At 52.2% G+C, this 16233-nt stretch overlaps 1 protein-coding gene across 2 annotated transcripts in view; it reads left to right on the forward strand.

The window, feature by feature from the left end:
• Positions 1 to 16233, forward strand: part of LOC135259867 (plexin-B2-like) — a 107696-nt gene that overhangs the window by 3737 nt on the left and 87726 nt on the right. Inside the window, exon 1 of one of the 2 annotated variants that reach the window (XM_064344728.1) lies at positions 4497 to 4834. The exons of the other annotated variant lie outside the window; for it this stretch is intronic. The gene's annotated coding sequence lies outside the window, so the exon portion shown is untranslated. Of the gene's footprint in view, positions 1 to 4496; positions 4835 to 16233 lie in introns of those variants that run through there. 2 annotated transcript variants of the gene reach the window in all.

Here is a 16233-nt window from a genome sequence, read left to right on the forward strand (position 1 = left end):
AGCGCGCTGCGGTCGACCAGGCATCGCCGTCCACGCGCCTCGTTTCCGAGACCGCGATTGGCTGCCGACGGAATGGAAAGCGCTACAGAAGCCGCCGAAGCCGCCGGAGCCTGCCAGCCGTGCCTCGCCCCGCCCTGGCTGCGAGAGCTTCTCTCCACGCCGCGGCTCCCTCCCGCCTCCCCGAGCTCGTTTGCGAGCGCTAACGAAGCCGCGGGGCGGCGGGGCGGCGGCGCGGCTGAGAGGTGAGATCACATTCATTCTCACGGCCTCTAACGAGCAGATGTGGAAGCCTGCCGAACCACGGGGGTGGATCCCACCGGAGTATCACCTACACCGCCCGCCTACCCACAACCCCCCAACCCCCCAACCCTGTATCACCCATGCCCCCTGTACTACTCCACCCCCTTTCAACTGTGTATCACCCGTACCCCCACCTTCCCACAACCCCGTCGCACTCCACCCCCCAACCCCATATCACCTGTACCCCCTGTACTCCCCCCCCCCCCCCCCCCCCCCAACTCTGTATCACCCGCACCACCCCCAGCCCCCATATCACTCCACCACCACTCTGTTTTCACACTCCAGAGCAGGCTTCTGTTAAAGGACCCCCACCCCTTGGCCCCCACACCTTCTCCACCCCCAACCAATGGGGTGAGAGATCCACCATCTCCATGGTAAAAAAAAAAAAACGACATGAGGAAATGGTGACCGAGCCGGCGTGCCCAGGGTGCGAGGAACGCGAAAAAACCGTCGCCGGCGTTCTGTCGCCGTCTCCGACGCTCTCGAGCCCTCCGCCCCTTGGCGCTGCCCGTGCTGCCCGCGCTCCGTACCGCGCCCCCTTTCCCTCTGTGCCATCTGGAGCCGACGCGCGGCGCACAACCGCAAAGAAAAATCCATTTATTTGGGCTTTTTTTTTTTTGTTCTCTCCCCCGGATCAGGAGAAAAACAGAATTTATTTTTAAAGCTCTAGCTTGGCTCTGCGTGCGATGGTGGGGAGAGAGCTGTTGGAGGCCCCGGTAATGCCAGTCAAGCGCTGCCTATTTAAACCGCTCCTCCTCGCGCGGCGTCGGCGGGGGGGCGGTTAGCGGGCGAACGCTGATGCTACGCGGCGCTGCGGCTCGCCCTCGCTCCGCGGAATGAAATAAACGCGCTTTGGCGGAGATCGAGAGGCGGTTAATTTGCGGCTTTTTCAGAAACTCTGAAGACTCAGCCGTCTGGAGGAGCGGGGCGATTGAAAACACGACCAGGTATCCCAGGATGCCTCTGAGGCACTGGAGTCCTGTTGGGATTTTCTTCTTCTTTTCTTTTTTTATTTTTAATGAATTTATTTTCGAAGCGAGCCTTGGAGCCTTTTTCCCATTTTGGTAGCTGTGCGAAAGCCGCCTTCAGTCACTTGAGAATACGGCTCATCGCGCAGATGGCAAAATTCCGACGTTATTTGTCGAACGGATCCGTTTTGTCGCGGCAGAATTATTTCTAATGGGTCTTTTCGGCAGTGGTGCTGGTAATTCATTGATTCACTGCTTCCCGCTAACTGCTTCCTGCTAGCTGCTCGGTCTCAGCGGTTAGTTGGGAAGGCCCCCCCTGTGCGTGCGTGTGGTTTCTTTGTGTGTGTGTTTTGGGTTTTTAATTTGCCACTGGAATTGGGCCCTAGCCAGGCCTTGGGGGGGTGAGCTTCGGGGGGGGGGGGGGGCTTGGCTGGGGTTGGGTTGGGTTGGGTGAGGTCTGACAGATGCAGGAGGGCTTGTCGCTATGGCAACAGGTGGAGATGAAGGTCACTGGCACCAGTAGCATGAGGGGGCCAAAATAAGGGGCCATTGTGGGTGGGGGTGGGTGCAGGGGGGGGGTGGTGAAGGTGAATAATAGACTACAAAAACCCATTGGGCACCTTTCTAGATTCTTCTTTGAGGAACATTCTTCATTTTACAAATGACTTGGAGACCTTCATGTCTGTGTGCATGTACATGTGTGAGCATATGTAAGTACATACATGAATTTATGTGTATGTGTGTACCCACTTTTGTTTTCCTGTGTGTTTGTAGAGGTGTGCATGTATCGGCACATACCTGTATTTGAGAGTACATGTCTGCATTTCCGTGTGTGCTTGTGTGTGTGTGTATGTGTCTGTGTTCATATGTGTTTTGCGTGTGCATATGCGTCTGTGCAAGTGTTTGTGTGTGTCTGTGCGTGTATGCAAACCGCAGAATGAATGAATTCATGAGCTGGAGGTCAGTTGGAAAGGCAGATGAAGAGATAAGAGCTCTTGATTTATGGCTTTCCTCATAATGTACCAGAGCAGCAGCAGCAGCAGCAGCAGCATGGCCGCCACCTCAGACGTTTTCGCGGGATAGCGCCTGCGTTAACTCCCTGCCAAACGCCGGCGGGGCGCGAGAACACCTTTCCCCCGGCGTCTGCCCGGTCGCCGGCGTCTAATTAAGGCTCGGAGAGCCGTTACCGGGCCGACGCCGCTCGGTTCCCGTGCGCTCGGAGACGCCGTTCCCCAGCGAGCTCGGCATTCCAGAGGCCGCGGCACGCTCCGGTCCGGGGCCTTGTTTTCCTTCGACGGGGAGGAATGGCTTTTCTCACGGAAAGGCTGGATCAAAAGGTTTGTGGGGGTCAGGCCCTGTCTGTCCCCAGTGAGTATGTAAAAAAAAAACATGTTAGGAATGAGAGGGAGAAGTGGGGGGAGAAGGAGTGAAGGAGAGAGGGGGAGAAGGGAGAGAGAGAAAAGGGAGAAGGGAGAGAGAGAGAAGGGGGGAGAAGGAGTGAGAGAGAGGGAAAAGGGGTAAATGGAGTGAGGGAGAGAGAGAGAAGCGGGGAGAAGGTGTGAGAAAGAGAAGGGGGGAGAAGGGAGGAGAAGAAAGGGGGAGAAGATGAGAGAGAAAGGGGAGAGATGAGAGAGGAAAAGGGGAATGAGAGAGAGAGAAGGGAGGAGAAGTGAGTAGACGGAGGATAGATAGAGAAAGAGAGGAGGAAGGGAGAGATGAGAGAGAGAAGGGAAAGGGAGAGAGAGAAGCGGGGTAGAGGACGGAGATGAAGAGAAGGTAGGATGAGAGAGAGAGAAGGGGGGAGAAGTTGTGATAAAAACGGTGTGAGAGAGAAGTTGCAGAGCGAGAGCGAAAGCGAGAGAGAGAGACACGAGTGATTATTTCGCCGGCCGGCAGGAAGGAGTCGTCTCCGTGGTGACGGACAGGCCGGGCTTTCCATGGGAGCCTCGCTGCTCTGTGGAATGTCAGCGATGCCCATTAACACGGCGGCTGTGGAGCGGGCCGGGGACGCCCCCCCTCCCTCTGCTGTCAGCGCCCTCCCCTGAGCTACGCTTTTATGTCCCAACGCCCACGTTCACGTTCGACTTCTTATTATTGTTTTCTATTTGTTCGTTTGTCAAGTGCTTTTAACACTTTTTTTTAAAAGCGCTACATCGCTAAAAAGACGACGGACGATAATTTTAGCTGAGCCCAAGGCTTCGCGAAATAAAAAATGTGACGAGCTGCCATTATGCTACTTGTGATTTCTGATGTCGAGAACAAAATGGCCTTTTTTATTGGTTCAGGCTAGGCTGTGATTGACAGGCTGGGTTTTCCATGGGTATTCCATGTCGTAGCCTCACCCGTGGGGGGCGTGGGGTTGGGGGGGTGGATGGGGGGGTGTTCATGAAAGCTCAGTCTCCCATCAGTAGTGTAAACCCTCCTACTGGAGCTCGCTGAGGTACCTTAGCCGGGGTTCGCTATTCCACTCTACGCAGACGCTAACCCTAACGGGGGAGGTGTAACGGCTGCAGCCAGCGAGACGGGAGCGAAGTCAGGCACTCGTCCGTAATGAGTCACCCGGCAACTGCCAGGAGGAAAGAGCGCGCGGGCCGCTCCTGCTCCCCCGCCGCTTATCGCCAGCTTCTGTAAACACCGTCTGAGGTTCGCGTGTCCGCGCGCGGGCTTGTTTTCCTACGCTCGCATCTGGCGTCTGCGTATGCGATAAGCGACCCCCATCGATACCCCCCCGCCCCCCGGTACAATGGCCTTCATTTGCAGGCCGCTGGCTCAGCGCCTGGATTTCTTCCCCCCCCTCTTTAAAGTTTAGTTTGATTTCGGCACGGGCCGTTGCCCCTGCGCCTGGGTTTCTCAATCTCAGCCAAGCCCGTTTCCCAGAATTCCCGCCGTTTACATCGACGTCAAATAAAGGCGGGAGCCTTTAATCTAAACCAAATGCCGTGCCGCTCTCTTTTTTTTTTCCTCCTCCCCCTCCTTTTTATAAAAAAAGGAATGACATCACTTTGACCCTCGTTCCTAACAGGCACAACGAGCGTGTATTTATGTGAGCGAAGCGGAGCGGGCGGCTGTGCTGTTGGTCGTCCCTGCTTTGTAGTTCATTTCTTTTTTCTTTCGTTCGCCCGCTGGCTGAATCGCGGCATTGATCTCTGAGCCGCGCAGACCTTTAATTACAGTGATTAGCTGGAGAAGAGCTGCCGTTGGGGTCAGGGAACTTTATTACGGGAGTCTTGTCGCACACACACACGGCCCTCTCGAAAAAGAAAAAAACCCACCATATGCCCCGGCAGCCACAATGTTTACAGCGAACGGGTTGCCAAATTGGACCTCCGAATTGCAGCACTTTCCAATTTTTTTTCCCTTTTTCCCCGTGTCCTTTTTGGACCGGGAGTTAAAAAGAGACAAGCTGCTCAGTCTGGTCGTTTTTTCTGGCTGAAGAGTAGCAGAGCTGCAGTGTGCCTGGTCGCTGGGCTCACTATCTTGTTGACTGATTAAAAGTAAATACGACGTGAAGAAGAAAATAAGCGAGCTCTTGTGTTTGCGACTCAAAAGGTTCCAGTGAGATTTGGGTAAGTGCAGTTTGGCAGCCTCCTCTGGCTGTTCTGTCCTTGGGATTGCTGCTGTTCTCTGGGTGCTGTTTGAGCCGGGCCTAATTGACAGTGCTGTAGATTATGTGTGTTCTGTGAGTGCCTTTTGGACCGGGTCTAATGACAGCCCTGTAGATAACCGTTGTTTCTGTGAGTGCTTTCTGGTCCCAGTCTAATGACAGCCCTGTAGATAACCGTTGTTTCTGTGAGTGCTTTCTGGTCCCAGTCTAATGACTGTCCTGTAGCTCACCTGTGTTCTGTGAGTGCTGTTTTTTTTACCGGTCTAATGACAGTGCTGTAGATTGCCTCTGTTCCGTGAGTGCTTTCTGAACCAGGTCTACTGACAGTCCTGTAGATAACCTTTGTTTCTGTGAGTGCTTTCTGGACCAAATCTAATGACAGTTCTTTAGATTACTTGTGTTCTGTGAGTGCTTTCTGAACCAGGTCTACTGACAGTGCTGTAGATTACCTGTGTTCTGTGAGTGCTTTCTGGTCCAGGTCTAAGGACAGTCCTGTAGCTTACCTGTGTTCTGTGAGTGCTTTCTGGTCCGGGTCTAATGACAGTCCTGTAGATTACCTGTGTTCTGTGAGTGCTTTCTGGTCCAGGTCTAAGGACAGTCCTGTAGATTACCTGTGTTCTGTGAGTGCTTTCTGAACCAAGTCTACTGACAGTCCTGTAGCTTACCTGTGTTCTGTGAGTGCTTTCTGGTCCAGGTCCAATGGCAGTCCTCCTCTCCGTGTGTCACGGTTTGTCTCTGGCCAGAGAACGGCTGCTCCACGCAGTTTTGCTTCCTCATCCGACGTCTGCATTTCGCACGCGACGTGGTTTCACAGATAATTAGTCACACGGGAACGCGTTTCCCTTCACAGGGCTGTGATCGGGGTTAAAGGGCGCGTTTGGCGTGTGGTGTGATGTGCAGCTGCGTGGAGGTGAGGAATGTGATGTTTTTGTGTTGTCCTTGACAGTTTTTTTTTTTTTGCTTTCGAGGCTCAAAAAACTAAACAAAACCGCAAAGTGATATCGAAGTGCGACACATGCCGGAAAGTTCCGGCTAAACGCTCGACCGTTGGGCAGCGCTCCGGGTCCTCGGCGTTGTCGCGGTGACGGGAAATTGCTCAAGCGGTCGTGTGACTCCCCGCGACCCCCAACATGTTCCAGCCGCCCTATCAGAACATGACCGGAGTGGGTGCACTGTATCCATGGCGATAAGGACCCCCCCCCCCCCCCCCCCCCTCCCCCTGAGGGGAGCTGTCAGATCTGCCTCCCAGCATTCCCTGGAGTTGAGAGGCCAGTCTGAGGGGTGGGGAAAGGGCGCAGGAAGTGGTGCGGTGTGCGAAACGGCCCCTGTCAGCTAATCAGCTCCCCTCTCTGCCACTTCTGATATCGCGCGTCCCGTCGTGTGTCAGACACCAACTCGCGGGCTGGAGTGCTCCCTAAATACTGTGATGGAAGTGGCCGACTAAAAATAACCCGCCCTGTGTTGGGTCAGCTGGTCTTACATGGGAAAATGACTCCTGGTAACGCGTTTAACACTTTGATGGATCTGTCGAGTAACACATGGGGCCCAGGGGGGCGGGGTGGGGGGTTAAATGTTTTGTTTTCCCATCTATGGCAGTTGGACCATTTTCGGTGTTTTTGCTACGAATCTGTCTGTGCAGTTCTGGTGAGTGCTTTTTAATTAACCATCATCTTCAGCTTAAATGAAAAAGGCAAGGTTCCCTTTCTTTGTAAAGAAACAGGTAGGATGATCAGCGCTGTCTCCGTTATTTATTTATTTTTGTCCCGTCAGAGTCCAGGCACACACATTCGCTCTTCTTTGAATTTAATCCAAACTCCCTCAGGCCAGAACCCCACCTCCGTCCTGTCCTCCTTCGCCCCCCCTCCCCCCCCCCACCCAGGACCCGAGGGTACATGGCAGCACCACGGATCTGAGGGTCCCTCATAACGCAATCTGTCGGGTGATCAATAATGTAATTCTATCCGTGAGCAAGCATGTCTGGATCCAATCTCACCCGAGACTCTCTGCCTCTCTCTCTCTCTCTCCCTCTCTCTATCTAGCCATCTCTCTCTTTCTCTCTCTCTCCCCTTAACAAGGTGGGTGTTCTGCCCTTGGGCGTAGGTGTGTGTGTGTGTGTGCGTGTGTATGTGAGACTACATGTGCGAGTGTGACTGCATGTGGCAGTCTGAGTGCATGTGTGTGTGACTGCATGCGTGTGTGACTGTGTGCGTGTGTGATTGTGTGCATGTGTGACAGCATGCGTGTGTGTGTGCAGTGTGTGCGTGTGGACGCTGTGCGTGTCGTTGTCGTGTGTGACGTGCGTGTGCAGTTGGCGTGTGTGGACTGCATGGCGTGTGCTCTGATGTGTCTGGTGGCGGTGTTGGCGTGGTGGACCGGCGTGTGCGTGGGCTGTGTGCGGTGTGTGCGGTGTGACGCGGGCGTGGTTGGACCGGGTGCGTTGATTGCGTTGTGATTCATGCGTGTTGCTGATCGTGTGTGACTGTGTGTGTGTGTGTGCGTGTGTGACTGCATGCGTGTGTGACTGTGTGTGTGTGTGTGCGTGTGTGACTGCATGCGTGTGTGACTGCGTGTGTGTGTGTGACTGCGTGCGTGTGTGACTGCGTGCGTGTGTGACTGTGTGCGTGTGTGACTGTGTGTGCGTGTATGACTGTGTGACTGCGTGCGTGTGTGTGCGTGTGCGTGTGTGACTGTGTGTGTGTGACTGTGTGTGTGTGAGTGTGTGACTGTGTGCGTGTCCCGTCTCTCCCGGATCAGAAGTCGGTCCGGGGCAGAGGTTATGGCGGGCGATGCGGGGGGCGGGCGTGTCCGCCTCTGATTGGCTGGTGGCGGTGATTCGGCGGGACACGCCCGCCGCGCGGAGCCTCCCTCGCCGTCCGGCGTGCGGCAGGGCCTGGCGCCGGCGACGCCCGGCGGTCACGGTCACACCTCAAGGACGCCACACCTGGTGCCGGATTAGATCCGCCCCCCTGCCTGTTTTTATTTAAATTAATATCCAAATAAACCGGGATTTGCATGCATTTCTTTCATTCCCACTGGAGGAAGAGGCGCTTTTCGATCTTTATTTTGTTTGTATATTTGTGTTAGTTTATGAAGTATATGGAAATGCCTCTTCGTAGGCCTGGCCCGATTCAGGTTTGTCGTTGCCGAATAATACGCGCAAACAAAGATGGAGTCCAGATGGAAACCGCACCGTCTCCCTCTCCAGGAATCCGGCCCGGAATTGTCTGTAATCGGCAGTATGGAGCGTTTCGGTCCCCCCCCCCCAGTCCCAGCAGAGGAGAGGCGGGATTGTGGAGGAGTTGGCGCGGGTCTGCCGAGTGTCAGTTCCATTAAGCGCCCGGCTGTCACCGGAGGCTGGCGGTGCCCAACCTGCGCCGCGGCAGCCCCTCTTCTGCGCCCCCCCCCTCACGCCCCCACCAGCTGATGCCTTCCGGATCCTTCTCCTGGCCTGCGAGACGCGTATCTCCCTACCCTGGCACTGGGGTGGGGGGGTGGGGGGTGGCGTTTGTTTCGCCTGAGCTAAACGCTAGCGACGGGCGTAACGCGATTTTCCCAGACTCCCTTTCGCCTGCCGATCTCGCCGCTCTCGCCCGCCGCGACCGTAAATCTGCGGCCGCCTCCGAAGAACCTTTCCAGAAAAAGGGCCGACGCGCCGCGCTCCGGCAGAGAGGCTCATGGGACCTCTGGCTCGCCGAAGCTTTCCCCTCATCCTCTCCGTTCCCGTGCGAACGATTCAGTGCGTTTCAGAGACTGTTTCAAAAACCGTGTAATTGTCGATAAGGTTTGTTTTTAATAGACACTTCCATTTGCACTAAATTGGATGCCTGAACAATGGCTTCTCTCTCCCCCCCCCGACCCCAACCCACCACCCCTTTTTTGTCTTTAGCACAGAGTGAAACTGGCAAGTTTATGCCAGTCGTGGCATAATAACCAATCAGGGGCTTAATTAATGATGCCAGTTTGGAATGTCAATTAGACGGCTCCATCTGTGACAGGGTGCCAGGGAGAGAGGGGGAGACTACCGGAATTGATTGAGAGTGATTTGTATTGCACAGTTGTAATTATTTGTTGCGTTTGACATTTAATTTCGGGGACTGTTTTATTTATTTATGACATTTTTCTCCCCTCCCCTCATCAGCATTCTTCTCATTTTTTTGTGCAGGTTTATTTATGGCGCGGTATAAATAAGCGATAAATATAAGTCATTTCTCTGGGAACGGAGCTGGGGGTGGTTTATTTTGCACTGCTTTGGGGTGTGTCCTTACGCCATCCGAGCAGGATGCGGCCGAACCGGGCCGGGTCGCGGACAGGAAGTCTCGTCTGCCCGGCTACAGCAGCTGTCCCCCGGGCTGCGAACATCTGTGCAGTCCTCCGCTGTCCTATAGCAGCAGTACTGTACGAAATTCACAGGGCCAATCACGGTGCATAAAATCAGCATAGCCAAATGAGCCATCTGGGGTCAGCCGTAGTTTAACGGTTAGGGAACGGAGCTTCTAAATGCGAGGATGCAGATTTAATTCTGCGAGGTTTAATTCAACACTGGCATTTTACCTCGAGGAAGGTATCCAGCTTTTTTGATCTATGGTTTTCCGGGACGTCGTCCTGGCAACCCCGCGCTCTCGCGAACGCTGACCCTGCCACACCGCCGGTCTCGGAGCAAGCCATCGGGCGCGTTCCGCTCGCTTATTTTCAGAGGTGGACAATCCAGGTTCAGAAAGTGAAAGTTCATCCCAGGATTTTGTTCCAGTCACCTGGATTTGCTAATGGGCACCATTCTTCAGCCAGGAGGTAGAGCTAAATCAGCTGGCTGAGTTCTGGGGGTGGATGAAACACGTGGCAGGACTTTTACTTTCGGACCCCTGGGATGTCCACCTCTGCTTATTTTCACTCCTTCCGTCTCGTCCTCATGTCCTTTCTGCGCTGCTTAGCTCCACCCTGCTGAGGGCGCCAGGAAAGGACGCGAGGAATCGAGGAAATGTGCATCAGGCTGATAAAACGTCCTTCAGTCAAGCGTCAGTTTGAAGCCACGCCAGTTACGGGCGTGGCACGTGGAGAGGTGGACCCACTGGTCGATTGTTTATATGTCACGCGATCCAAAACATGCTTCCGCGAAGGATACGCTTGTGTGTCCTTGCTGAAGCGTCCTCCAGGGAGCCTCAGAGCTCCTCACTCCTCCGCGGAGCATTTATCGGGTTAGAATGTCCTTAAAGATGGCGGACCTCGATCGATTTCCGGGTCAGGCGAGGACCGAGGAGACGAGGCGATTGGAGAAAGCCCACTGTCATGTGACCACGGCCTCCGTGCCTGAGCCGGGGTTTGTGTTGTCTGTGCTGAAGAGCGTGTGCACGGAGAGAGTTTTAAGAGTGTGTGCAATTGCACATACCCCTGCTGTGAACAGGTGGGATGGGGTGTATTTTCTGCAGAATTTCTCAGTTGGAAGCGTTGTTCTGTTCTGTAGCTGGCAAATATTGCCTTTATGATGTCTTTTTTTTGTCGTTCCTCCATATTTTTGTTTTGTCGTTGGGCTTTTGTTTAAAAAATATTTAGCCATCAACATTGTTTTTTGTTTTCTTGAAAGAGCAAAGACAAAAATGGTGTGTTTCATGCCAGCATATATATATGTATATATATTTAACTTTGCCAAATTCACAGCCTGAATCTGAAAACACTTTCTTGCAAAGGAACCAATTAAAAATGTGCTTAGTCCCAGTGAGTAAGACACTTAATTAAGAAGAGAATGTGTTTTTTCTAACACAGTGAGTCACAGTCTCCTGTGTGAAAGCTGGTTGTTTTTGCACATGCCACTTTTTGCCGTTTATTTGGGGGTGGGGGTGGTGATGGTGTGGTGAGAGAGGAGGTAGGAGGGGGATGGTGGGGGTGGGGGGGGGGGGGTTCGAGGGTGCAGTACCATATGAAAATCACAGTGCACCAAATCACCATAACCAAATGAGCCATCTGGGGTCAGCTGTAGTTTAATGGTTATGGAACGGAGCTTATGAATGCGAGGATGCAGATTTAATTCAACAGGTGGGAGTATTGCCATTTTCACGTCAAGGAAGTTATTTAAACCGGAATATCCAGCTTTTTTGATCTATGGTTTAAAAAAAGTTCCCCCAGGTAATGGAATCTGCTTAAACGAATATGCAAAAAGATTCTTCCTTTCTTAGCAGCCTGTCAAAAAAGAACGTATAAACAGGATGAATATAAATAAATAAATCGTTGAAATGTCTGGTGTTAAAAGCACGGAAATGAGGATTTTTGGGGAAACACGAGCGGCGGTATTTCGCTATTAGTCGAGCTAGCTCTGTGCTAAACTGGAGCGGTCGGGCCGGGCTCGGGCTGCCGGGAATCCGCCTGCGAAATGCGGATCTGCGGGCGCCGGGGCGTGAAAGGGAGAGCCCGCTTTGCCGCTGTTTCGCTGATGAGAACGTCAGGGCTGTCTCGGGAAGCCCGTCTCTGATGTATTCAAACTGCGCTGTGGAGAATCTGGCTTTTTTTTTGCGGTCCCTCTTCCACTAGCTTAACTCCGCACTGCTATAAGTAAGACTTTACGGTTGGTCGAGTCCCGGTTCGTCGCAGTGTAAGAAGCGGAAGTATTTATTGCAGGGGAGCCCCATTCCTGGGTGGGTTGTATCAGTTTCTGCCAACTTCCACACCAGCTTCAGCTATTAATGATGGAACTGGCATTTGTCCTCAACCATTTATGTAATCTGACACTTAGCTGCATGCATTGACCAGCTCATGAACAACAATGCAAGACTGTTATTTTATAAGTTGTTGTGGTCTGACCAACAAGTTGAACCAGCATCGTTCTATACTTACTGCTATTTGAGCCTAGGCTGATATTGGGCTGGTCAACATCGATTTAACGGACAACGCCCGACGCATAGCCAGCACACAGATTTCTAATCTGGACTATTTCGGTGAAGGGGGAGCTGTATGAATAAGCTTTTGTGTGTGTTCTGTTACCTCTCTTGTCTCATACACAAAACAGTCCAGTGAAACCGGCTTGGTTCAATCACTGCTTTGAAGCCACCAGCCCAGAGTTTGAGTTCGTTGAACTAGCCTACTTTTAGGCTTATCCCTGTACACACCCATGAAATCCTGCAGGTTATGGACAATTTTCTGTTTTTAACGTTTAGAACAAAATTATCCTTTCATATAATTGCTCAGTTTGCTTGGATGAGATGCGTAGTTGAACATTCTTAGGGATCTTATAGAACAGTTTCCCATATTTTACCAGCATCTAAAGAGTCAAAAGCATTTCTCTGACTCTGTCTCTCACTCTGCCTTTATCTCTTTCTGTGACACTCTCTCTATCTCTGTCTCTCTGACCCCTTTTCTCTCTCTCCTTATCTCTCGCTCAGCACCACTGAATGCAGATGAAATTAAGGATGCGCAGTCCCCTGCCGAAGCAGGAGCTGGTCGCACGTGTCACGTGCGCTCGATGCTAACGACCGGGTTTCTCAGTGGCTCCTGGGGCCCTTGACCGCTGGCCAATCGAACGCGGCCCTGCGTGCGTGTGCTAGTTCCTGTGGAATGGACCCGCGCGTTTTCGCACGCGTGCGAGCGCACAAAGGGGCGTGAGCGTCGGGGTCGGGCCCCAGCGCGACGTGCCGCGCCACGGAACGCAATCGAGCGGCTCCGTTTGAGCGTCGCCATGGTTACTGCCGGTTTTTCCCGCCAATAAGTGGGTGCTTAATAGTCTGTTTTAAGACTCTCTTAATAATCCTGATTAGCCAGGTTACGGAACGATCGGGGAACGGTCTGTAATCTAGCGGAGCTGCTGAATAGGCCTGTGCAGGTTGACGCCTTTTTTGGTGACATCGTGCATGATTCACAGGAATCTGTCAGGAAAATGGAAACTGCGTTTTTCGGTCTCGCTGGCAGAGAGGACAGTCACCGTAGTGGATTGGGGCCAAAATGTGTTTATTTAATTTATTTATTTAAATGAAGAATTCGTTTTGCTGAAAGGGTGAGAGCGCACCAGCGAATGCGATAGCGGCTGCAACAGTCCGCAGAGTAGCGGAGTCGGCCCAGATGGCTGCTGTGCTTCTCGGGCGGGTGGGCGCGGCCTCAAGCGCGGCGCGTGAAAGCGTCGGTACGCTGAAGGAGTCGGGCTGTGCGACGTCTCCTGAACGACGCCGCCGCGCCTGGAAATGTTCAGGCCCCCGCGTCCGCCGTGAGTCCCCGCGGTGTGGCCGGGTTTCACGCCTTAATGAAAAAAGTGTTTTCCTCATATCGCTTCTGCAAAAGCTCAAAACCGCTGTGTTTCTGTCGGTTTAACTGCCACCCCTACCCACTCCCCCCCCACCACCCACTACCCCCCCCCCGCCCGTCGGTGCATTGATCAGTGCAGCTTGTCAGAACGTGGCAGGAAACACCGTCCACCGGTCCTGTTTGTGCGGAAAGGGCATGAGTGTGTGTGTGTGTGTGTGTGTGTGTGTGAATATTATAAACATATAGAGCAGGGGTGTGTGCAAAAAAGGGTTTTCGTTTTAGTCCAGCACTGCGCTGCCTGTTCCTGCTTATCACGGTCTTGATTGAAGACCATGAGTAGCTAATTAACTGAAACGGTGGCGTAGTGCTCGGCTAAAAACAAGAACCTGCACCCACGCTGGCTTTTTTCGGACAAGACTGAACACCCCTGATACACAGCAGTGTATTATTTTATTTATATATATATATATATATACGTATGCCTATATTGTCGTCTGAGAATGGCAATAATTTGTTTCATTTTGTGTAGCCCATCAATAATAACACAGGAATGCATAATGAGGCGGGCAGGCCATTCAGCCTTTCCGGTCTCATCATCTATCAAAGCGCCCTGTCAGGTCTGGACTCGAGCGCCCAGAGGGTCTCCCGCGTCTGCTACACGGACCTGGCAGGCTGCACGCCGGGCTGACAGCTCTCTGCGTGAAGAATTACTTCCTGATATTGGTATTTACCTTTCAGTGATTTCCACCTGCTCCCCCTTGTTCCACACTGACAGAACTCAACCTGAAAAATCCATTGTAATTCACTTGTTGATGGTATGTTTTATTTTGGTTTACTGTGGTGTATTACATTTCCATATGAAGTTAGACATATATTGGGGGGGGGGTTTGTAATCCTTGAGTGGGATGGGGGGTGGTTGGGGGGTTCTGTCTCGCACAGGCTCACCACCCCCCACCCCCCACCTCCCCCGCCCAAAAACAGTGGGTTAGGGAGTGGGGCAAAGTCTCAGCAGTAAGAGATTGTGTTCTCTCTCTCCCTCTCCCTCCCTCTCTCTCTCTCTCCTCTCCCTCTCACTCTTTCTCATGCTTCCTCTCACGCTCCCTCAAACTGTCTCTCTTTCCATCTCTCACTCTCACTCCCTGTCACGCTCCCTCTCACACATCCCCCCCCTCTCTCTATCTATCTATCTATCTATCTCCCTCTCTCTCTCAGTATTGAGTGACTGTTGGAGTTCCCATAGAGCCTCATTGTCCATCACACCACAAAAGGCACATGATGTAAGCTGTGAAATATCGATCCCGGCCCATTTTTGGAAGCTCGCTGGCTGAGAGCGCCGGAGGGCTGTCAGAATCCGATGCTGCCGGAAAAAAGCACAGAAGCGGGCGTGTCTGCGTCGCGCTTCCATTTCTAAAACGGGGGAGAAAATCGCTGTTTCCACCCCTCGCAGATCAGCGGAGGGTTTGTTTTCTTTTCCGAAGTACCTTGGATCGTTTCCCTGCGAGAAAAAAAACCCTGGGAAATGCAGGCAGTTATGAAAAGAGATTTTGTGTGTCCAAATAAAAACTTTCCCTGGATTTGTTTACCTCAGGGAACTGACTGACAAGGCGCACGTTACCAGAACAACTGAGTTCTTTCCCAGAGGTTAGCATTCACACTCAAGTTTCCCCCCCCCGTTAATGGCCTTCAAACAAACTTAAGTAGTTTATTTAAAAATATATATTTATTTATTCAATAGGGATTGCACGTAGTCAGCATATCAGGAATTACGTCAACGCGCCACACGCTAACGCAGTGTAGCGCCTTTCGTGGCACCGAGGTGGTCCCAGGGCGCCGAGCGGCTAGAGTAACCGCCATCGCAGTGCGGACCGGGTTCGGCCGCGCGCATGCAGATTCGCGGATTCATAAATCCCGTTTCCCCGTTCCCCGGTCCAGTCCTGCGGGGGTCGTCCGATCATTTTTATTGTGTCAGCACTTATTGGACTGTTTCACCAGGTCTCCCGGCTCCCTGCCCGGGACGTGCCCCCCCCTCCACCCCTCACCTCCGCCCCCCCCCCCCCCCCCCAGGTCCGGGAGCCCCGTTTAGTCTGCGTCTATGGCTGAGCTTCTTACAGACCCCATCTGCCACGCTTTAATTAGTTTTGTGGGGCTCGGGGACTCTGCTGCAATCTAGAGTGTGTTAATAAGCACCCCCCCCTCCCCCCCCCCCCAGTGTTTTACAATGGCCATTTATCCAGGGCCCGAGAATGCACTGCAGATTCATTTATCTCTTTACATAAACTCCATTGGGTGGGGCGCAGTGGACACACTCTCCCCCAGCCACCGACCTCCAGAATAATTTGGGTGCTTAGCTGAAATATGAGTTTATGAAGCTTAGATCAGGTTTTGTTGTTTATTGCACATTTGCTATTTTAATGTCACACCTGTAATGAGTAACTTCCTGTAAAATGTCTGGTTTAATCAGTTTTATTATTATGAATGGAAGGTGGAAGTCAGTCGTGAAGTCAGTCCTGCCTTTGCTTGCTGATTGTTATGGTTAGGGTTTGAGTTTGGGTAGAGTTAGCTGGTCAGTGCAGTGCATTGTGGGAAGCTGCTCAGTGTGGTTATTGCATTGAGTCTACGACCTGCAATTCTGATCTGGTTCATCTGTACTATTGCCCTTTCATTGTGAAATTTTGTTTCACAATGATTTTGAGCGGTCTCTGATAAGGGCAGAGCCTGGTCCTTTGGCCGATGTCCCAAGAGCACTGGGTCATCCTGTGTTCTGGATGAGCAAAAATGATTACATTTGAATTATAACCTGAAACGGTGTGATATTATAATCTGAACCAGTGTGGTATTATTAATGGAAAATGTGATGATCTGAAACGGTGTGATACTATAATCTGAAACGGTGTGATATCATAATCTGAAGCTGTGTGATATTATAATCTGAAACGGTGTGATATCATAATCCAAACTGGTGTGCAGGTTTCCTACGCTTCCCGGAAGACCTGGAATTGTTTAATGCAGTTTCCCAGTCATGGAATACTCATGGAAAATGAGAATTTCCTGAGTGTCCTGGAAAATAATTAGTTTAAAAAAAAAAATATTTTTAGTGCAACTGTAGAAGCTAAGGTTAAAGTCTGCAACCACAATCTCACC

The sequence above is a fragment of the Anguilla rostrata genome, chromosome 7 (genome assembly GCF_018555375.3).
Source record: "Anguilla rostrata isolate EN2019 chromosome 7, ASM1855537v3, whole genome shotgun sequence".
NCBI classification, from domain to species: Eukaryota; Metazoa; Chordata; class Actinopteri; order Anguilliformes; family Anguillidae; genus Anguilla; species Anguilla rostrata.